At 36.1% G+C, this 23,979-nt stretch overlaps 1 protein-coding gene across 5 annotated transcripts in view; it reads left to right on the top strand.

Annotated features, from left to right (window-relative positions):
• GULP1 (GULP PTB domain containing engulfment adaptor 1) overlaps positions 1 to 23,979 on the top strand; it is a 355,456-nt gene that overhangs the window by 111,728 nt on the left and 219,749 nt on the right. For all 5 annotated transcript variants that reach the window (XM_020993575.2, XM_020993579.2, XM_078146941.1 and 2 more), the window contains exon 2: positions 6,526 to 6,647. The gene's annotated coding sequence lies outside the window, so the exon portion shown is untranslated. The remainder of the gene's footprint in view (positions 1 to 6,525; positions 6,648 to 23,979) is intronic.

Here is a 23,979-nt window from a genome sequence, read left to right as displayed (position 1 = left end):
TCTAACCATTTTGTTCCCTACTAGGTCAATTTCAGCCTCTGGGATAAAATATAAATCCTTTTGTTTGTTTTTTAAAGCCCTTTACAACCCTGTTCCAGCCTGTCTTGCCAGCCTCATTGGACATCACTCCCCATCTTTCACTTTTGCAATCCAGCCAAACTAGCCTCTCTATTCTGTTCTTCATGCAAAATGCTTCATCTCTTAATTCCTTTTCTTTACAAAACTGCCTGTCCCTGGTGCCTGTAAAGCAGTGTTATCAAACTCAAATAGAAACTGGGGCCACACAAGGATCCCTGCAGGCCTTATATGCACGCAGTTTTAAAATATCCTTATCAATGTTTTTTTTTTTTTGCATTTGTATTTATTTCATATATTTCATATATTTAATCTGGTTTGTTGATGTCTCTGTTGTAATACATTCCTGCCTGATGGATGCTACCTAGAATCCCTTACTTCCTTCATTGCTTAGGCAAATACCACCTTTAACATGAAACCTATCCTGATAAAGCCCTCACCTGCCAGTGTGCTCCTTCCCACAGCACCTTGTAGTTAACTGCTTTTTATTTGTTCTTTTTATGTTATTCTGTATATATTTGCAAGAGCACTTGTCTCCCTAGTTATAGTGTATGTTCCTTCAGAGTAGGGATTGTTCCATTCTTTTTATTTGTGTTCTTAGTGCTTAGCTCAGAACAGGGCCCATTTTATGCCTTTCTTTAGATCCACAGTGCTTAGCACAATGTTGCTACGTAGTAGATTACTAAGTGTTTGCTGACTTTTTTTTTTTTGGCCTTGTTCAGTCATTTTTTCTTAGTCATATCTGACTCATCATGATCCCTTTTTTGGGGTTTTCTTGGCAAAAGTACTGGAGTGGTTTGCCATTTCCTTCTCTAAGAAGAGATGAAGAAACAAAGGTAAACAGGGTTAAGTGACTTGCCTAGGGTCACACTGCACATTATCTCATCTGGAAGTCCAGCATCCTATCTGTCATAATCTATTACTCCAAATTCTTCAGTAGTCTAATTGCCACAGCAAATGTTAAAGGCATAGAAGGCTTGTGATTTGTGTTAGTGGGAGGAATTGCCTACATTAATGGAATGTTAGGTCCTTAATATAGTGATATAATATATAGTAGTAAAGTAATATAGCAATATAGTGATATAGAGAATCTTTATATCAAACTTGAGATAGCTGTGTAAAATACATGAGCTCATGCACAGAAGGGGAAAGGACATCAGAGTTGGAGTCAGAAGGATTCATATTCTGTTTTTGACACATATTAACTTTGTGACCTAGGGGAACTCAGCTAACTCCTCTGAGCCCATTTCACCTTTAAAATAGAAATAATAATATTAATCCTGACTTAGCTCACAGTGTTGTTATAGACCCCAAATGAGATCATCTATGTAAAAATACTTTGTAATTGTCTTCAAGTATAGACTATTGTTAACAATCGTGTCATTATGAAGACAGCAAAAAATGAGAGAAGCTTGTAGGGCTCAGTGGCTTATAGAAAGCCATTTTTCTGCAAAGATTGACTTTTCTTTAAAGATTGAGAAGCGTATTCATTAATATAAAATAAAAGAAAGGTTAAATCAAGATTCTGATAAATCATGAGGAGGATTCTCAATTGACTGATTTATTTAGTTTTTAAATAAGTCTGCTTGCTTTAAAGAATCTCTAGAGAATTTTAGGTTAATGGTTAGGAACCATTTAAATTTTTTACTGGCTTGTTAATTATAGCCCAAAATGCTTGGAATAACTAAACATTTATATTTATCATGTTGATGTCTATGAATACTAGTGTGTATAGAGAATTTACATTAATTCACTGGGTGACTTTTTTTTATGTAAGGAATAACAGGGGACAGCAATGGAATAATAAGAGGTGAGATTATATTTAATGTCAAAGTTTTATTTTAAAAACCAGAAGTGAAGGGAATTAGATTACTATGGTTTTCAATTATAAGGAGATGACAGGGGAATGTGTAAGAGATAAATTAGCTAAGGTTCAGAGGAGGCTGTTTTATAGTTAACTAAGGGAGAAGACTGAGACCACTTCAAAGGGAAGGGATTCAGTTTAATAACAGCAAAAAGTAAAACTCAGTAAGTCTGCTGTCTTTCTCACTTCTGCCAGGCTGGCTGTGGGATTATTTGTTATAGTATCAACTGTAAAGCCCTGTGATGTTTTGTTGAAATTCTTACTTTCCTCTGAGGCCTAATGCAGGTGGCAGTCCTTCTAGAAGGCTTTTCCTGAGCCTCCCTCATTCAGCTCAGTGATCTCTCCCCAAAGTCATTTTTGTCTCTTCAACTTTCTCAGAATACTTTTGCGTAGCACTTAGTTAGCATGTTGTGTTCCACTTAGCTCCTAGGATCACTGGCTTTAGAGTTGGAAGGGAGTCTTAGTTCAGTCTCTGCAATTTATAGATGAGGACACTGAGACACAGATTACTTGTCTATGCCTTGTTGTCATACATTTCAGTTGTATCCAACACTCTGTGGCCCTATTTCGTGTATTGTTGACAAGGATGCAGGAGTGGTTTGCCATTTCCTTCTCCGGCTCCCTTTACAAATGAGGAAACTAAGGCAAACTGGGTTAAGTGACTTGCCAAGGAGTCACACAGCTAGCACGTGTCTGAGGCCAGATCCAAACTCAGGAAGATGAGTCTTCCTGACTCCCAGGCCCAGTGCTCCATCCACCTTGTCATCCAGCTGCTCACTTGTGTATGTGACATTCCCTCAATTAAGGTTGCAGGCTGTTGGTTTTGAATTTGACTTTCTCAGTTTCAAGCATGGTGCCTTGTGTGTAGTAGATGGTTCTTAAATGTTTAGTAAATTGATTATTGGTTGATAAATTCCAAAGGGGCAAGAAAAATGTACTCCCCAATTTTAAAAACAGTCACAAAGGATTTATTCAGGACTTAGCATAATTGTTATCGTTGTTCAGTTATTTAGTCATGTCTGACTCTTCATACCACATGTATCATACCATGCCAGGCCCTTCTATCTTCCATTTTCTCTTAACGTTTGTCCAGATTCATGTTCGTTGTTTGTACGACTCTGTCTATCCATCTCATCCTCTACTGTCCCCTTTTCTTTTGCCTTCAATCTTTCTCAACATCAGTATTTTTGTTTTTTGTTTTTTATCAGTCCTTTCTTCTCATTATGTGGCCAAAGTATTTAAGCATCAGCTTCAGTTATTTGACCTTCCAGTGAATAGCCTGAACCTCCTCACGGTCCAAGGGACTCCCCAAAATTTTCTCCAGCACCGTGACCTGAAGGGGTTGTTTCTGTGGTGCTCAGCTTTCCTTAGAGTACGTGATTGAATATGGCTAATTTCTAGTACGTTATAGAAATAAACAGTATTTTAAGCATGGTAAGAATTTAATAAATAAGTTTATATTTATGTACCCACACATATATGTTTATATATACATACATATGTATGTATATATGTATCTATGTAGAGAGATACACATCTATAGTTATAGATTGATATTTAAGTTGATATAAATATTGTTAGAAAAGAAAAGATGAAAGGAATATTAGCAGTGATAGAGTTAGGACTACCTGGGTTCAGGTCTAACTTGTATTATATTTGGGCAAGTCACTTAACTTTTACATTGGTAGAGGGAGTTTTATCACCTGGAGCCGTCTACACTAATAAAATCACCAGTGAAGAAAAAAATGAAAAAATAATTTTATAATTTAAAATAAAATATTGTTCAGTTTATATATATGATAAAAATTCTAATATTTTTCTCAGTATCTCTAAGTTACAGGGAAAAAAAATATCATCCAAGGCTAACAGATCACACACTTTGTCTTTAGCAGTGTAGAGTATGGGCATATGATACAGGGTATCCTCAAATACAACCACATTAATCGCCTAACCTCTTCTACTGAGTCTTCTCCTTACTAATTCTCCTTTTCTTTGGATTCAACAGGAGTATTAGTGGTTATGTTTGGGAATATTCTCAGTAAATGACCAAAATTTAAGAAACTTTGATTGATAGAATGCCTACTTCCCCTACCTACTTCCATCCCTGTAAAACTACAAAATGTGCTTCCCTCATGAGCTATCTTCCTCAGTCAATGCCAAAACACATATTAATTGGCTTATAAAAAATCATTGTTAAAGGCCATGCAATTTAGGAACAGTAGAGTATATAGGACTGTAGATGAACCTTCAGACAAAGTAGGACTTGCAGGTAAAGTCACCTCATTCTCCTGCCCCTCTCCTTTGCCGGAAGTGCGTATGTGTGAAGATGGGGCTTTTCCAACTCCTCTGGCTCCTAGCACTGTTCTTGCTTTTCACAGCTGCTGCTTTGGCCTGTCCTTAGCTGTAGCTGAGATCTCTCCTGCCCCTACTTTCCTCTTACTCCCTCTAGTCTGCCCAGTAATCCACCAGCACCAGTCTCTAACTCCCCTGTCAGGTGCCATTAAACTTGGGCAATAGTTTTTTTCCTTTGGGAGGCCACAGGAGGTCCCAAAGAAGTTGAGTTCTCTCGAACTCAAGGTCAAATCCAAGGATTCTCTATCATTTCAGGAAGAACCTCCAAAATGTGTGTGATCCTAGGTCCCAGCAACCCAGTACCATGTCTTGAATATTTGTTTTGATATTTAACTTTCTCTTTACTGCCTTAAGAAGAGAAAACTCAGTTTTTCCCCCTCCTCTTAAACCTCCTATCCTACATTCCTACTATGGGCATCCCAGAAAGAACTTGCTAAGATTTTAGATAGGTCTTTCTTTCTTTCTTTCTTTCTTTCTTTCTTTCTTTCTTTCTTTCTTTCTTTCTTTCTTTCTTTCTTTCTTTCTTTCTTTTTCTTTCTTTCTTCTTCTTCTTTCCTTCTCCTTCTTCTTCCTCCTTCTTCTTCTCCTTCTCTTCTTCCTTCCTTCTTTCTTTCTTTCTTTCTTTCTTTCTTTCTTTCTTTCTTTCTTTCTTTCTTTCTTTCTTTCTTTCTTTCTTTCTTTCTCTTTCCTTCCTTCCTTTTTGGCTAGACAATGGAGTTAAGTGACTTTCCCAGGGTCACACAGCTAGTAAGTGTCAAGTGGCTAAGGCCAGATTTGAACTCAGGTCCTCCTGACTCCAAGGCTGGTGCTCTATCCACTGAGTCACGAAGCTGCCCCTAGATAGGCATTTTTAGCATTGTATATAACCAATCTTGGGAAATGTTTATTGCTTTGTTTTATTTGAAATTTAGCTTGGTTTATGTATGACATAAACTTTTTGGAGGGTAAAAAGAAATTAAATCTTAAGAGAACTTTGGTAAATGATACTAGTAAACTTCTTAAGGGAAGGGACTATCTTTTTTCCTTTGTTTTCTCAGCACCTAGCACAGTGTCTTTGTACAGTAGGTGCTTAATGTTTGTTGATTGATTAAACGGTGGTACATCTCCCCCCCCCCATTGGCATAGAGACAAAATGTTCTGCCACTGGTTCTGATAAGAATTTGACTTTATGGCAGAGATTCATTTGAATTACTTCATGGAATAAGGTGATTTCTTCCTTTGTGTTACTTCCTGGAATGACTTGTGTTTTCCCCTTTTCTTTAGGAATGAAAATAAAACCTCAAAATCCTAGCTGTCTCTGATATGGGTCTGGCCTAGTTACCGGGGGATTAAACATCCCAAACACCTCACATAGCAGTTTAAGAGGAATGGAAACTATAATCCTATTACATTTATGTATTATCAGTGCTTTTGAATTTCTGATTATCCCTGCCAATCATCAGGGACACTTTCAGTACTTAGCTGGTAGATAAACCACCTAAAGTCAGCTATATCATGAAGGGTACTACTGGTACTGATGATAGCTGTCTGTCTGCGAGAGTGCAGTGAGATTGAATTATCACTGGAAAAGCAAGGAAAACTTTGTGGAAAAAGCACTGCATTTGGTTGGAATCTCAGCTCTGATGTTTACCAGCCTGGCAGGCATGGACACTAGTCACGAAACCCCTCTTAGTTTTGGTTTCTTCATCTATTAATTGGGTATAATCATGATTACACCACCTACTTCAGATGGTTGTAGGGAGTAAAGCATTCATCCACAGTGTTTACAGTGTTAGACACTGTTGATATGTTGGTTAACAATAACTATAACCAGCATTTACATAGTACTTTAAGGTTTGCCAAGATATTTATGTATGTTATCTTATTTGAAAGATCTTTATAAACAACAAAAATGAGTTATTACTTATTACCACATAATAAAAACATTTGTTTTAATGGTAAAATATCTGCAATAACAGAGTTGTTACTTAACATAATTATTAACCAGGTAACCTTATAGCTTCACAGAAAGGTTGTTCTGACAAAAATAATTTGTAAAGCTTATGACTATAAAATTCATTTATTAGTATGTTTTCTCATTAAATATTGGCTTATTCATGACATTTCACAGAGACATTTGTAACTTTGTTATGTGTATTGTATTTTTTTAACTAAAATTTTATCCAAATAGAATTTTTATTCTGATAGCTACTGAACAAAAACTATTATATAAATGTTTCATTTTTATTTTCTAGTCACATGTGATATTATATGAAAAATACAAGAGAGAACCACACTGGGAAAATGCTGCTATCAAATGTGATATAATCTATGTAACATCTAGTATCTCATAGCCAGTTGAATTGAGCATACTCAGGTAAGAATTATAATTTTTTTCTATTTTTGTTTTACAGCTGCTTAATTATGAGAAGCCATTACCTCTGGAACTCGCTTTACATGAGAGGAATTCTAGTAAATTAAAGATGCATGTATTGAATAATATTTTCCCATTCAGACATATGTTTCCACAGATAATATTTTTGGATTAAAGTTATAATTAAAATCATACTTCAGATTCTACACATAAATTTCAGTTATTCTAATCTTGTATATGTGCATTATCTTTGGAAGTAATTCAGTCAGTTACAATGAGATGAATGGACACTGAATTTAGAAGATTCTTGAATGTTTATTAAAAGCACATTCATTTAACTAACATTTATTGATGGTGCTGAGTGATGTTGTGAATATAGAGGTGAGAAAGGATCTTTCCCTGTACCTCATAGTAGGTAACATAAGGAATGAACATAAATAAGAGGGAGAAGCAACTTCCATCTGGAGTGATCAGGGAAGGCTTATTGAAAAAGGTTACATTTGAACTGAGTCTAGAAGGATGAGCTGAATATAAGTGACATGATAGATGTGTGCACAGTTGAAGACTGAGGGCAGGAAAGGTTAGAGGAGGCTAGTGCAAGCAAAAAACACCATTCTGACATTGGGTGGTATTGTGAGGGCAGTGGGAATAAAAAAGAGGAAAGCTGGAGAAGGAAAAAAACAACTCTAGTATCTTTGCCAAGAAAATTAAAAAAAAAAAGGAGTCACAAAGAGTTGGGCAAGACTGAAATGACTGAACAACAACAACATGGGTGGTTGGAAATTTTTGAAGATTATTTCTATAGCTTCTTCGTCCTTCTGTTTGTATTTCTGGGGAAACAAAACACAACAACTGAATTCAGCCCTTATTAAACACCTGTTGTTTGCTGATTGCAATGGTAGGTGCTGAAGTTGATTCCTTATGTAGATAAGGTGCATCTGCTCTCCTGGAGTCTAGTTGGGGAATATGACACAGTTACAATACAAAATAATACTTATAATACAAAATATTTAATACTGTGAAAGGTTTATTATGGTTAACTCTCAAGAGTCAACTCCCATAGTTGAGAAAGTCCACTCTTAGGAGCTTTTCTCTCAGGCTCCTTCTAAGTACAGATCTACCACTGCCATATGCTTCTGCAAGGACTGTCATTTCAGAGCTACCACTGTATTTGGAGCATTCTTGAGAATTCTGGTCTGTGAACTATTCTCAGAAACTGGGAAGAAGGAAAGTAAGAGGTGTACCGGTATTTGAAGCCTATGAACCACAGGCTAGCTGGCTTTGTGTTTCTCCTTCAAGTCACCATTTTCTCTTGAGGAGGGGAGAAAAGGAAGGGGAGGGTTGAGCTCATTTTACACCAGCATTTTACAGGCCACAGGGATAGGGTGATTATTTTGAAAAGAGAAGAGGTATATATTTTTAGTTTCTAATCATCTTTAGGAAACAAATTAATGAAGTTCCTTGTTATCTTGGAAAATTTCCAGGGTACATACTGCCTCCATGGGAAAAGCTGTTCAGACAATGATCCTCACCCTATAATCTACTGGCTTTGATTTGGGAAATTCATCAAATTGACCAAAGATTCTCATAATCAGTTTTGCCTACCTAAGACTTTAAAGGTAGGATGGTATTACAATGAGTGCAAGGCAAAGGAATTTGAATTTGCTTAGTGGACAGTACTAAGCCTTTGAAGGTTTTTTAATGCAACAGCAACATTGCTACTTCTATACATGAGAAGGATTATTCTAGCAAATGGCAATGAAGTTGTTAGAGAGGAGAGGGAGAAAAAATTACCTATTTAAAACATTCATATTTATAATTCAAACTACCACTTTAATTAAAGGGTGTTCAAACTGAGATTTCTCTTGATAAAATAACCTTGTTCTAACTCAGTAGATTTTTGATCTTATTAATGATGGTGCTCTTTCCATCAGTTCAGATCACAGCCTTCTTAATCTGTGTGTCTTCTGTCCATATCTTCACTGAATTCTCCAAAAAGACTCCTTCCAAAGTATCTGGGGCTTTTTTCCATGTTTAAATATTGGGTGGAAACCACTGGAACATATGATTATACCTTTCCCAAACCCCATCTTTTTTGGGTCATACCACCTTTTGATGATATCCTTATTCACAGTACATAATTGGTAATATATTGCAATCTGCTCGTTCCTTCCACACACCTTTGTCTTGCCTTTTGGGCAAACTGCAACATTAATTCTTCAGAGGTTATAATATTTCAGACATACAGCATCATTGCCAGTATATTTATGAATTAGATATTCAGTCTAAATATCTGGCTTATCAGTTTAAATATCTTGGACAGATGATCTGGATGGATAATAAATTGGACCCAGAAATGAATAGAAGAGGAGGCAGAATTACCTTTCAAAAAATTTTCAGAGTTTTTAATGATCCCAAACTTCTTGAAATGAGTGACAAAAGAAATATTGATAAAAATATCATTCTTATATTCACTTATGGAGTGTGTAGTAATAGCAGATAGTTCTCCTGGAAATTGATTGCTGTTTGGAGAAATTATTGGATAAGCCTGGCCTGAAATAGTTATTATTTTTGCCTTATTAGAAAAGAAATAAACTATAGTCTGAATGAAAAGAATGACTCTTCTGGAGCTAAATTGACTTTTTCAGGCCATCATTTCTTGTACTGAAACAGTCATTTCCTAAGACATAACCCCTTTTTCAAAAGAGTCTAATTTGTTTTTAGGGTGTAACTTACACAAAGAAAAAAATATGACTCTAATGAAAAGAAAATATACTTTTTAAAATTGAAGTTTAAATATGAGTAAAATGAGGTCAGAGGAGGAAAGGTATTTGTATTTATGATTGCAATTAAGTTAACTAAAAATGCTTCCTCTGTAGTTATTGGATTAGATAATTGTCAATTTAAAATATTGGAACCAAAAAACCCCACTAAGTACTGACTTGAGTGAATGTTAATTGATTTTTATGAAATAAAAATTACTTGGAATAAAATTGCTCATTATAAGCTAGTTCTTACTGGTTTTTTTGTTTAAACGACAACATTTTTAAGAGCATGAAATAAAATGTTTATGAAGAACATGTCATCCCTGCTGATTTGTGGTAGAAAATTACAGATATCAGATTTTTAAGAGTTAAAAAGCACATTTTGAAAGGCATCAAGCATCCAAAAGTATATAATTGAAATAACTTTGGAGGTAAGAAAAAGAAAGTTACTGAAACGAGGAACCTGACAGATCAAGTGATGTTCAAAGGGCCTTCACCCATAAAAATTAAAGTGTCTGACCAGTTAGACAAGGAATTGTGTTTGGTCTCTTTGTTATCAGGTCACCTTGTCTGACATGTAGTCAGTGTGGAAAGGCAGGTTAGTCTGTGTAGATACTTCCGTACGTGTCAAAAGATACTCTAATGCAGTTCTAGAAACAAATTTCAGAAAACCTGTTTAAAAAAAAATCTACTTTCAGTTACCTTCTCTGATTGAGATATTGAGGCTAAGAAAAGATAAGGTTTTCTGGGTGAATGGAGATGGTATCATCTGCTACCGCAGGTGATATGTAATTTCCTTCTGGCAAATCCAAGGCTGTTTCAGGTAAAAGCTTTCTCATGTGTGAATCTGGAGAAGAAGCTTTGGGCCATCGAATTATTTCTAGAAGGTGTTCCTTTAAGCAGGGCTCTATTAATTTGCTGTCTACCTGTGCCTTCTTTCTGATGGGATGCTTTTCTATAGTCTATCAATCTTTGTTTAATAATCTGTACTATGTACAAAGTAAGGTGCTAGAGATTAGAGGAGATAGTTTCTTTATACCTGCACATCCTACTTCATCCACTGAATTAGAGCTCATGCCCTGAGAGAATTAAACCATTCCTGTCTGAAACGTCAGCCCTGGGGTTTGCATTGTCTTTACTGATGAGTGCTTCCTATGACCCACTAATATCTAGCCAGTCCCAGCCATGCTTTACTTCATACTGTCTTTATCTTCTCGTCTGCTACCTTGTTACTGTACTCTTTCAATCAGAGATTATGCCTTTTGAAACAAAATCTTTTTTGCCCTGGAGTCTACACTGTCCTGAATGATTAGTTCCTCATGTGGGACTATATCTAGCTGGCCCCAGTCATATTTTATTTTACAACCCAGACAGTTGATTGCCTGATGCATGATTAGATTGTCAGCTTCTTCAGGGAAAGTTCTGTCTTCTGCCTTTCTTTGTATCCCCAGTATTTATCATGGTGCCTGGCGTTTCCAAAACTCTTAGGTGTTTAATAAATCCTTTTGGACTGAGTGACTAACTGAGGTGTGTGTGTAATTTCTAACCTCCATTTCTGCTTTCCAGATATGGAACCATAATCAAATCAGTTATGTTATTGCTGCTCTAAAGGTTGTATAAATCTATTTCCCCATGGCTCCAAAATGCTCCTTCCTGCCCATCATTCCTATATATGTTTATCTTGAGTTCAATTCAATAAACATTTATTAAAAGCTTGTGCTAAGTGCTGCAGATACAAATAAGAAAGAAAGACAGCCTCTTCCCTCAAGGAGTTTACTATCTAATTGGGAAAGAAAATACACAAAAGGGAAGGGAAGGGTGGTGCATAAGGGAGTGTCTGGGTAACTATGGAGTTGAAACTGAGCAGAATTGGAGATGGGAAGTAAAGTTAGCTGAAAGTCCAAAATCCTGCCGTTTATTAGGCTTAGGGAAAAGTTCAGTGCTTCATCTTCCAACCCTTGAATCAGAGGAGGCTGAGGGAAGTGGGAAGGTGTTGAATATCCCAGGCTGATTTGCACCTATTTAGAAAGTAAACTTCTTTAGGGCCAGGACTGTCTCACCTTTATATTTGTGTTCCTAGAGCTTTGTACATAATTAGAACTTAATAAGAATTTTTAAATTCATAATTCATGCTGAAATCTCATGGATGTAGCCATTTTCACATAGTGCAAATTGCTGTCCACCTATCCCTTCTTTCTGATGGGATTCTTTTCTGTAGTCTATCAATCTTTTTTTAATAATCTGCCTAATATGCCAAAGGGTTTCCTCAAGATTTTTTTAAAAAATTCATGAGTATGGTGAAGCACTCAGGCTCTTCACAGGTTTTTCATCAACCCCCATATATGACTGGTCCACCTCTTTTTCTTATCATATACTTCCTAGATATTCACTTGCCCTTTTCTTTCTTTTTTTTTTTTTACCAATTCTTGCATGTAAGAAATTTTTATATAACATGCCCCAATGCCTAGCCCCATCCATGGCACATAATAGATACTTAAAATACTTTAAAAAAAAACTTAATTAAAAATTGTTTTTCTCAATTACATGTAAACAAAAATTTTTAGCTTTTGTTTTAAATTTTGAGTTTCATATTGTTTTACTCCCTTCCCTCCCTATTCTTTGGGAAGGTAAGCAATTTGATATAGATTATACATGTGTAGTAATGCAAAATATTTCCATATTAGCCATGTTTCAAAAGAAAACACATAACCAAAAAACCCCAAGAAAAACAAAGTTAAGAAAGTATGCTTCAACCTATATTCCTACACCATCAGTTCTTTCTCTGGAGATGGATAGTATTTTTCATAATAAATCCTTCAGAATTATTTTAGATCATTGCATTGCTGAGAATAGCTTCATAATTGGCATCATACAATATCACTTTTACTGTTACAGTATTCTAGTTCTGCTCATTTCACTTTGCATCAGTTCATATATATATGTCTTCCCAAGTTTTTCTGAAAGCATCCTGCTCATCATTTCTTATGGTACAATAGTATTTCATCAAAATCATATATAATAACTTGTTCAGTAGTTCTCTAATTGGTGGGCACCCCCTTAATTTCTAATTCTTTGCTACCACAAAAAGAGCCAGTGTAAATATTTTTGTACATGTAGGTCTTTTCCCTTTTCCTTTGATCTCCTTGGGATACAAGTCTAGTAGTAGTTGTTTGGTTGTTGTCCTTTGTGCTCAAAGAGGACAAAAATGATATCACTATGTCCAGCTCAAGGTACAGTGTGTCCAACTGTAGTTTATTGGATCAGTATGAGCTTGGAAGCCTCTATCATAGGTCAGGCACAAACAGTCCACATGAATATTTGGAGTGGAGGTGTCTCTAAATTTGTACATCTCATGTTTCTTTTGAGCTAGTGTAATTCTGCTTTTCTCATGGAGTATAGCCCCTTCTTTAATGTGGGCACACCATGCTGGATGATCCTGTGCCAGTGTCTCCCATGTCTCAAAACTGATACCAGAGTTCTTCAGAAAGACCTTGAGAATGTCTTTGTATTAATTCTTCTGACCTCCATGTTAGTACTTCCCTGTGTGAGTTCTCCATAAAGTAATCTTTTAGGCAAACATATGTTTGATATTTAAACATACGTGTCCAGCCCATTGGAGTTGTGTTCTCTGCAGTAAAGTTTGAATGTTTGGCAGTTCGGCTTAAGAAAGGACTTCAGTGTCTGGGACCTTATCTTGCCAGGTGATCTTTAGAATCTTCCTAAGACAATTCAAATGGAAGTAATTCAGTTTCCTGGTATACTGTCCAGGTTTCATAGGCATAAAACAATGAGGTCAGCACAGCAGCTCTGTAGACTTTCAGTTTGGTAGGCAGTCTAATACATTACTCTTCTCTCCCATACTTTCCTTCAGAGCCTCCCAACCCTGAGCTAGTGTTGGCAATGCATGTGCCAGCCTCTTCAGGTATATAGACATCCTTGGAAAGAATACTGCCAAGGTAAGTGAATTTAGCCACAGAATTCAAAATTTCTCCATTTGCTATAACCAATGGTTCCACATATGGATGATGCAGTGCTGGCTAGGGAAAAATTTTGTTTTCTTAGTGATAATTATCAGGCCAAAATAAGCACAAGTGGCAGAGTATCAATATTCATGCTCTTGCTTCTCAGCTTTAGAGGCAGCATTGAGTGCACAATCATCTGTGAACAAAATACTAGTAGTGGTATTGCTGGGTCAGAGGGTATATACAGTTTTATAGCCCTTTGGACATAATTCCAGTTGCTCTCCAGAGTGGTTGGATTGGTTCACAACTTGGCTAAGTGCATTAGTGACCCAATTTTCCCACATCCCCTCCAACATTTGTCATTTTCCTTTTTTGTCATATTAGCCAATCTGATAGGTGTGGGGTGGTACCTCAGAGTTGTTTTAATTTGGATTTCTCTAATCAGTAGTGATTTAGAGCATTTTTTTCATGCAACTATAGATAGCTTTGATTTCTTCTTCTGAAAACTTCTTGTTCATATCCTTTGGCTATTTATCTGTCAATTGGGGAATGACTCATATTCTTATAAACTTGGCTCGGTTATTTATGTATTTGAGAACTGAGGTTTTACCAGAGAAACTTGCTATCAATCTCTCCCCTACACATTTTCCTGCTTTCCTCTTAATTGTGGCTACATTTGTTTTGTTTGTGCAAAACCTTTTAAATTTGATTTAATTTGATTTTTAATTTGTAATCAGAATTATCCATTTTACATCCCATAATGCTCTCTATCTCTTCTTTGGTCATAAATTCTTTCCTTATCCATAAATATGACAGGTAAAATATTTCATTCTCCCCTAATTTGCTCATCTCACCTTTTAAATGACTAAATCATGTATCCATTTTGGCCTTATCTAGGTATTCAGTGGGAGACATTGATCTATTCCTAGTTTGTGCCAAACTACTTTACTATTTAACAAAAATTCCTAGGAAAACTACTTTCTTGTCCCCAAATTTTGGATCTTTGAGTTTGTCGAATACTAGATTTACTAAAGTCATTTACTACTGTGTGTGGTGTACCTAATTTATTATACTGATCCATTGATCTATTTCTTAGCCAGTACCAGACTGCTTTGATGATTACCTTTTTTGCAATACACTTTGAGATCTAGTACTGCTAAGCCACCTTCCTTCACATTTTTTTTCATTGATTCCTTTGATATTCTTGACCTTTGTTCTTCCACATGAATTTTATTATTATTTTTTCTAGCTCTATAAAATTTTTGGGTTTTTTTCTATTTGTATAGCACTGAATAAGTAAATTATTTCAGGGAGAATTGTCATTTTTATTATATTGATTTGGCCTATCCATGAGCAATTAATATTTCTCCAGTTGTTTGGAGCTGACTTTATTTGTGTGAAAAATATTTTGTAATTGTGTTCTGAGTTTGTCTTGGAAAGTAGACTCCCAAGTATTTCATATTGTCTGCAGTTACTTTAAATGGAATTTCTCTTTCTATTTCTTGCTGCTGGTCTTTGTTGGTAATATATAGAATAATATATAGATTTAAGTGAGTTTTTGTTACATCAGGCAACTTTGCTGAAGTTGTTAGTTGTTTCAGCTAGTTTTTCAGTTGATTCTCTAAGTATGCCATCATATAATCTACAGAGTGATGGTTTTTTTTTCATTACCTATGTTAATTCCTTAAATTTTTTTCTTGTCCTATTGGTATAGCTAGCATTTCTAGAACAATATTGAATAATAGTGGTGATAATGGGCATCCTTGCTTCACCCCGGATCTTATTGGAAAGGCTTCTACCTTATGCACATTACAGATGATGCTTACTAATAATTTTAGTTAGATACTACTTATCATTATTACTGGGTTATAATCTCAAAAATGACTGAATGGTAGCTGTTTGAATCCAAGGCAAACCATTCAACATTACAGTAATCCAAGTCTATGCTCCAACCATTGATGCCAAAGAAGTCAAAGTTGATCAGTTCTATGAAGACCAGCAACATCTAGAAATAACACTAAAATAAGCTATCACATTAATCATAGGGGACTAGAATGGTAAAATAGGAAATCAAAAGATAATTGGAATAACAGGTAAGTTTGGCCTTGTAATACAAAATGAAGATAACTTGCTAGTCATAACAAACACTCTTTTTAACAACCCCAAAGGCATCTCTACAAATGGACATCACCAGATGGTCAATATAGAAATCAGATTTCTTTTCAACCAAAAGTGGAGGAGCTTTATACAGCCAGTTAAAATAAGACCTGGAGCTAACTGTAGCTCAGATTAGGGGTTTCTTAATGCAAAATTCAGACATAAATTGAAGAAAGTAGGGAAAATCAGACCATCCTTTATGAATATGAAGTGGAGGTAATAAATAGATTTAACGCTTAGATCTGGTAGATAGCTTGCCTGAAGAACTATGGACAGAAGTTTGCAATACTGTATAGGAGTCAGCAACAAACAATGTTCCAAAGAAAAAGAACAGCAAAAAAGTAAAACGGCTCTCTGATGAAGATTTACCAATAGCTGAGGAAAGAAGGAAGGTGAAAGGGAAAGATATATTCAACTGAATGCAGACTTCCAGAGAATAGCAAGGAGATATAATAAGGCTTTCTTAAATGAGCAATGTAAAGAAATAGAAGACAATTTTTGAATAGGAAAGACAAGAGGTCTCTGCAAGAAAATCAGAGATATCAAGGGAGGGTTTCATGCAAAAATGGGCATGATGAAAGACAAAAATGATAGGGATTTAACAGAAACAGAAGAGATTAAGAAGAGGTAGCAAGAATACACAAAAGAACTATATAAGAAAGACCTTAACATCACCAATAACCACCATGGTGTGGTTACTGATCTAGAGTCATACATCCTGGAGAATGAAGTCAAGTGGGTCTTAGGAAGCATTGCTAACAGTAAAGCTAGGGGAGGTGATGGAATTCCACCTGAGTTATTGAAAACCTTAAAAGATTATGCTGTTAAAATACTGTACTCCATATGCCATCAAATTTGGAAAATTCAACAGTGGCCACTGGACTGGAAATGATCAGTTTACATTCCAGTCCTAAACCAGGGCAATGCCAAGGAATATTTAAATTACTAAACAGTTGCTCTCATTTCACATGCCAGCAAGGTTATGCTTAAGATTGTTCTTTAGCATATGTGAACTGAGAATTACCAGAGAGGCTCTGTTGTTGTTTGTCCTTTGTTCTTGAAGAGAGAAGATAATGCCGTGACTTGCAAGTGAATTGAATTTAAGTGAGGGAGGGCTATGCAAAGTCACCAGCCTCATTTTCTCCTCCAGAGCCATCTGTGTCCAGTGGCAAGATGTAGATCAGGGCAACTAGAAATGGCTCCCACCAAAAGAGCAGGTTGGTTTTCAAAGAGGCAGAGGAACTGAGACCAAATTCCCCCAAAGATGGAGAAAGCAAGGAATTTCCAGAAAACATCTACTTTTGCTCCATTGACTACACTAAAGCCTTTGACAGTGTGTATCACAGCAAAATGTGGCAAGTACTTAAAGAGACCAGAGTACCAGATCATCTTACTTGCCTCCTAAGGAACTTGTTTGTGCATTAAAAAACAACAGTTAGAACCAAACATGGAATAATGGATTGGGTTTAAGGTTGGAAAAGGAATACAACAAAGATGTACTTTGTCACCTTACTTGTTTAGTGTATATGCAGAGTACATCATGAGAAACGCCATGCTGGATGAATTAAAAGCTTTTTCTCCTCTATTGAGACAACATATATTTTGTGTTGTTTTTGTTATTGATATAATAAATTCTTCTGATAGCTTTCCTAATATTGAACTAGCCCTGCATTCCTGGTATAAATCCCACCTGGTCATAGTGTATGATCTTTGTGGTCTATTGCTGTAATCTTCTTGGTAGTATTTTATTTAAGATTCTTGCCTAAATATTTGTTAGGAAAATTGGTCTATTCTTTTCTTTTTCTGTTTTTGCTCTTTCTGATTTAGGTATTTGCATCATATTTGTATCATAAAAGTAATTTGGCAGGCTTCCTTCTTGGCCTTTTTTTTAAAAATTAGTTTATGTAGTATTGGAATGAGTTGTTCTTTAAAGTTGGTAGAATCCTTTTGTGAATTCATCTGGTCCTGGGGATTTTTTCTTAGGGAGCTAAAATATGTCTTGTTCAATTTTTTCCCCCTTAGATGGGATATTTAAGTATTCTATTTCCTCTTCTGTTAATTTGGGAAAATTATAATTTTGTAAGTATTCATCCATTTCACTTAGATTGTCAGATTTATTGAAATGTAATTGGGCAAAATATATCCTAATAATTGCTCTAATTTCATCCTCATTGATGGTGAATTCACCCTTTTCATTTTTTGATACTGTAATTTAGTTTTTTTCTTTTTTTAAAATCAAATTAGCTAATGCTTTATCTGTGTTATTTTTCATAAAACCAGTGCCTAGTTTTACTTATTAGTCCAGTGGTTTCCTTTTAATTTTGTAAATTTTTCCTTTAAATTTCAGGTTTTTTGGTAAGGTGCTTATTTGTAGATTTTTAATTTGTTCTTTTTCTAATTTTTTTTTTAGTTGCCTGCTCATAGTCTTATAGATCTAGAGCCAGAAGGGAACTTAGAGTCCTTCTATCACACCCCACCCCATTTTACATCTGAGGAAACTGAGGCCTAGGAATTTTAGTTTTTTGTTTTTTGTTATATGATAGATTGTTAAGTTTTGGTATAGACCGTCCCCTTCCTGCCACCAACTATCTTCCTTGGTCCTCAGTTTCTTCATCAGTTTAATGGGTAAGTTCAATCTACTAACATTTAATAATGTGACTGTTAAGGTAGTTTTCCCATATGTAAAATCCACTATAACATTTTAAAGAAAACATGATATATAAATAAGTATAGAAATAAAAATATAAGTACACACATACATGCACATATATATACACACACGTAGGCACATACACACACACATAATCTGATTCCTGTACACTTTATTCTTCTCCCTTTTAAAGCACCAAGAGAAGTTACTGGTCTACCGTACCCTATCCCTAGTCCTTGTAATCATACCTCCTGATTTTTAGTTTGTTTTTATCTGAGGTAATAATATCCTTTGACCTTTAAAACTTCGGTCCCTCTACCCTCTTTCTTTCCCAGAGTATTCCTCTATTTATTTTCTGTCACTTACACTAATAACATGATTTATCTTTCCTTGATCAATTTAAGTAAGACTATGCCTTTCTATGTCTCAGTGACCAAAGTAAACAACAACAGCGTCAATTCTCTACTTCTCTCTTTCCTAACACTTAAGCCCAGTCTATCTTTATCTATTCTATGACCGTTATACTAGGTGGGATTTCCAAGGGGATTTAGCCTTTTTTCCCCCTCTCCTAGAAAAGCATCACCTAGGACTTGAAAGCTATTCACAGTTATTTGCCTTTCTTAAATTTCTTTTGTGCATTGAACGTACCTATATGTTAAATTTCAAATACTGTTCCCAAATTACTTTCCTCAGTCTTTAATACTCTTAAAAGTTTATCCCACCCTCTCCCCCCATAATTATGTTCAACCTTGCAGGATAAATTATCTTTGGCCCTTGTTTTTAGTATCTTATATTCCTTTTTTAAAAGTTCATTGTTGTTGTAGAGTAGTACTAGATGATTTATGCTGAAATTTCATGGTATATGACTAGAATCTAATCACTAGACTCTTCCTTTCCATTGTTGTGGGCACTGGCACAGAATGTAAATAATTCCCTAGAGGACCTACTCAATATCCTGGGGAGTGTCTCTCTCTTTCTCTCTCTCTCTCTCTCTGTCTCTCTCTCTCTCTCACTCTCTCTCTCTCTCTCTCTCTCTCTTTCTCTCTCTCTCTCTCTCTTTCACACACACACGCACACACACACACGCACACACACACGCGCACACACACACACACACACACACACACACACACACACACACACTTCACTCTTCCTAGAGTACTGGCCCACTTGTTTTTTTTATTGTATATGTCCTTGTTGGTTCTTCTTACTCCATTCCTTGCAAAATAGATTTTGAGGGAATGACTAAGTATTTCTTATAATCAACACATCTTTTCATTGTGTCTTGATGATGGCGTTTCGTCCCTGTATTCAGAGTCTTCTTTGTATTCCCTTAATCCCTCCATTATGGTAAAGCTTTATTCTACTCTTGAACTTCTAAAAATGCAGTCCTAGCTTCAAGTTGATGAAGATAACAAAATATAAAAAAAAAAAGATCATCGTCGGAGGGGCTGTGGGAAGATAAGCACTCTCATATGTTGTTGATAGAACTATAGATTGAGCTAACCGTTCTAGGAAATAATTTGGAATTATGTGATCAAATTGATGAAATAATTCATAGCCTTTGATTCATCAATCTCACTGCTAGTCATATTACTCCAAGGAGATCAAAGTCAGAAAGAGGAGTGCTCTACATGCTAAAATATTCATAGCAACCCAGTTTGTGGTAGCAAAGAACTGGAAACAAAATGACTGCCCATTAATTAAAGAATGACTGAACAAACTGTGACACATGAATATTATGGAATGTTATAATGCAGTAAAAAACATGAGGAACTTGTAGAAACATGAGATGATTTCTGTGAACTGACGTAGAATAAAGTAACCAGAATCAAGGGTACAATTTGTGCAATACCTATAATAATACAAATCCTAAAATTTCCCAAACAAAGGCACATGTTGAGTAACTGTGAGAACCAATGTGATCTGAGAGAATAGCTATTAAAACACACCTCCCTCTTGGCAATGAGACCAGGGAATACAGAAGACTCTTTCACACTGTCAAACATATGCACTTTATTAGTTATTTTTTTCTTAACTCTTTTATTCTTATGGTCATAAATTTAGAACTGGAAAAAAAAATAGAAGACATAGATTCCAACCTATTCATTTTAAAGATGAGGAAGCACAAGCACAGAATGCTTAAAATGAATAGTCCAGGGTCAGGTAAGTATTTGAGAAGGGATTCGAACCTAGATCTTCTGACACGAAGTCCAGTACCCTGTCTACTAAAGCATGTTAGTTTTGGAGGGTGGGGTTCAGTCCTGGGGCCAAAGAGCATATATGTCTGATAGTGACTGTGGTATAAAAATAAAAGTAATCAGTAGGATGGATAGATAGATAGATAGATACTTAGGTTTACTGTTTTAGATAGACCTTTCTTTCTCTCTCTCAGTTTCCAAGGGTAGCCCTAAAATTCTCTCTCTCTCTCTCTCTCTCTCTCTCTCTCTCTCTCTCTCTCTCTCTCTCTCTGTTTCCCTCTCTCTCCCTCCCTCCCTCCCTCCCTTCCTTCCTTCCTTGGCAATCTGGATTAAGTGACTTTACCAGGGTCAGACAAGCTAGTAAGTGTCAAGTGTCTGAGGCTGGATGTGAACTAAAATCCTCCTGACTCCAGGGCCGGTGCCCTATATACTCTGCCACCTTGCTGCCCCGGTAGCCCTAAAACTCTTGAAGTTTGCTGACTACTAGGCAATTGCAAGTGAGGTTATTGACGGCCTTTAAAATAGGGATTGCATTAGAGATGATTAGATCTGGAAAAGGTCTTAAAGACAAGTAGTATATATCCCTCATTTTACCACTATCTCAGGCTCAGAGAACTCAAACTGTTTGCAGAAATTCACTGCATGTTATTAGTAATAGGTGGGGCCAGAAGCTAAATTCCCCTTATCTCAGTGTGTTCTTTCCATTACAGTTTGTTGCTTTTCTTCTTTTCACATATCATTTGTTGTGTACAGAGGATGCTATTAGTCGCCTGGAAAAGTAGGGAAAGAATAAGAATCAGTATCTGCTGCAGTCAAGGAATCTATACCTAAAAGATGAGAAAGGTAGAAAATTGGATGAGTATCTAAAGACACTCTGTAAAGTGCTTTTCAAGCCTATCTGTACCATATAGATTTAGCTATTACTTTTATTATTAATAGTGCAGATAAATAAAATCAACAAGCATTTATTAAGTGTGTAAGGCACTAAGTGCTGAGTATACAAGAAAAGGTAAAAAACAGTTCTCTCATGAAGAGCTCACAGTGTAATGAGAGAGACATGTAAATGACTATGTAAAAACAATCTATAAACAGGATAGATTGGAGACAGTCCCAGAAGGAAGAAGGTAAGATTTTGGAGGACTAGGAAAGACTTCTTTCAGAAGATGAGACTTTGTCTGGGACTTGAAGGAAGCCAGGAAGTGGAGAATTCCAGGTATGGGGGACAGCCAATGAAAGTACGCAGCAGGAGACTGAGTGTTCTATCAGAAGAAACAGTAAGGATGTCAATGTCACTGGATCAAAGACTGCCTGGAACTGAGTAAAATGTAAGAAGACTTGAAAGGTAAGAAGGTGTCAAAATTTGAAGGGCTTTAAAAGCCAAACAGAGGATTTTTATATTTGATCCGGGAAGTAATAGGGAGCTACTGCAGTTTGAGTAGGGAGGTGACATAGACTTGCATTTAAGGAAGATCAGCTTGACAGCCAAATGGAGAATGGTCTGGAGTGGAGAGAGACTTGAGGCCAGGACACCAACCAGCAAGCTGATTGTAGTAGTCCAGGTATTAGGTGATAAGGGCTTTCCACTGGGATAGAGTCAGTGTCAGGGGAAATACATCTACATCTGCCATGAAGCATACCCAGAGAGGACTTAAGAGGGACAAGAAAGCCAGCAAAGGAACTTGAGGCAGCATACGTAGAGAGGTAGAGAAAAAATAAAACATGATAAAGCAATATCATAGAAAACAAGATTAGGATAGAGATTCAAGAAAGTTAATGTTGTCATGTTGCTTTGGAGGTATATTTGCTCAAATGCAGGAGAGAACTCAAGAAGAATGAGATCTCTAGGTCTGGCAATTAATGAGTTACCAGCAAAAGAAGTGAGGTGTATGCACACTTGGACTGTTATTTTTGAAAATTTTGGGGAGAATTAGCAAATCTACACCTGCACAGGTAGAGAAAGATTTTTATTCATATTTATAAGTAATAAACATTGGAATGTATGATCAGGTGAACTCAGAGATTTCGGTAGCAGCTAATTATCTAGGACTCAGATAATTAAAATTTTTATTATTTGATACCTTTTATTTGAGGCAATGATTTATTATTTAAGTGGAAGAGATCACTTTGGAGTAAAAAATATTTTTCACTTTAGACTGATAAATGTTTTGCTAGTGATCTTTATTTTATTTTGCCATTTACTATAGCACAAAAAACTTTTCCAAAGGAGTTTTGTGGTTTTCCAAGGACCAGCTTGCCATCAGTGAGGTGATTAGATGTGCATTCCTGTGCAGCTTTCATTAATTCCTGTAAGCCTCAGGTTGTATTTTTGTCTCTGGAATGCAAAACCAAAGCTTTAAAATTAAATCTTTTGCATAATGAAGGGGTGACTATATGAGAAGAGAACATATCTGGGTGTATATCTTTGTGTTCGTTTTTCCTTCTCTCTTAATTTTCAGTGACATTAATTAATTGCTCCATTGGAGTCATCTGGACAATAGACTAAAACTAGGGAGGACTAATAAGTTGTAATTTAAATTACTCTAGTTATTTAAAAATATTTAGGCATTCATTGTCATCATCATCATAAATATGTCCTACAAACTTTATAATTGATTAATTTCTGCATGAAGGGAAACAGCTAGTTCACAAGGTTTTTTGTTTTTATTTTTAACGAAACATTCTCAATGCCAACTGTTTAAAAGCAAGGTCATTTAGGGGGAAAGTGTTTGCTAAAATTTGATTTTCTTCCACCTCCAAACCCCCCCCCCATTAAAACTTGTAGAATTTAAATAGTCAGATATGCCAAGTATACAAATAAGTTGCCAGGATGACCACCCTAAACATCTTTTGTATTCGTTCTCTCCTCTCAAACACTACTTCAGGCCCTCATCACCTCTTGTTTGGCACATTGCTATTGACCCCTAATTGCTCTCACAAAATCCAGTTCCTCTCCTCTCCCAATCATCTTCCTCACAGCTGCCAAAGGGAATCTTAAAACAATTTCTGACCTTGCCACTCCCACAATGAATATACTTCCATGAGTCTGTCTCTCTTGCCTCTAGGGGAAAAGGCAGATTTCTCTCCTTAATATTTAAAGCCCTTTACAATCCTTTCTAGGCTGATTACACATCACACCACTACCACATGCTTGACATTCCCATCTGCCAGATCTAGTTGCTGTTTCTAATATATAATGTTCCGCATCCCAGCTCTTTACATAGGCATCCGACGCAGGGGATGCTCATCCTTCTCACCTCTTGCCCCTGCAAGCCCTACAGTCACTATGAACAAGTGCACAGGGAGGTCAGCAGAATCATTAAATAGCAACATATCTGATGACTTCACAATGTAAATGGAAAGAACAACAATAACAAAAATGAAATTGTATTCTGTGTCATTATAATCACTAAGCTTAACCCAGTAGAAGAATGAGAAGAGCTATACAACATTACATAAGGTTTAGGACTTAATTAATGTATTGGCTAGTTTTACTGAATGGCCTGTTTTTTTTCTCTTAAATATTTTTTGTCATAAGAGATGGCTGGGGGATGGTTGTGGAAGGAGAGAGATACACCTAATTATGTATCATAGTCTGGACTA

Source organism: Phascolarctos cinereus, unplaced genomic scaffold (assembly GCF_003287225.1).
Source record: "Phascolarctos cinereus isolate Bilbo 61053 unplaced genomic scaffold, phaCin_HiC Scaffold_726;HRSCAF=1367, whole genome shotgun sequence".
NCBI lineage: Eukaryota > Metazoa > Chordata > Mammalia > Diprotodontia > Phascolarctidae > Phascolarctos > Phascolarctos cinereus.
This window is presented reverse-complemented; position numbering and strand designations above follow the sequence as displayed.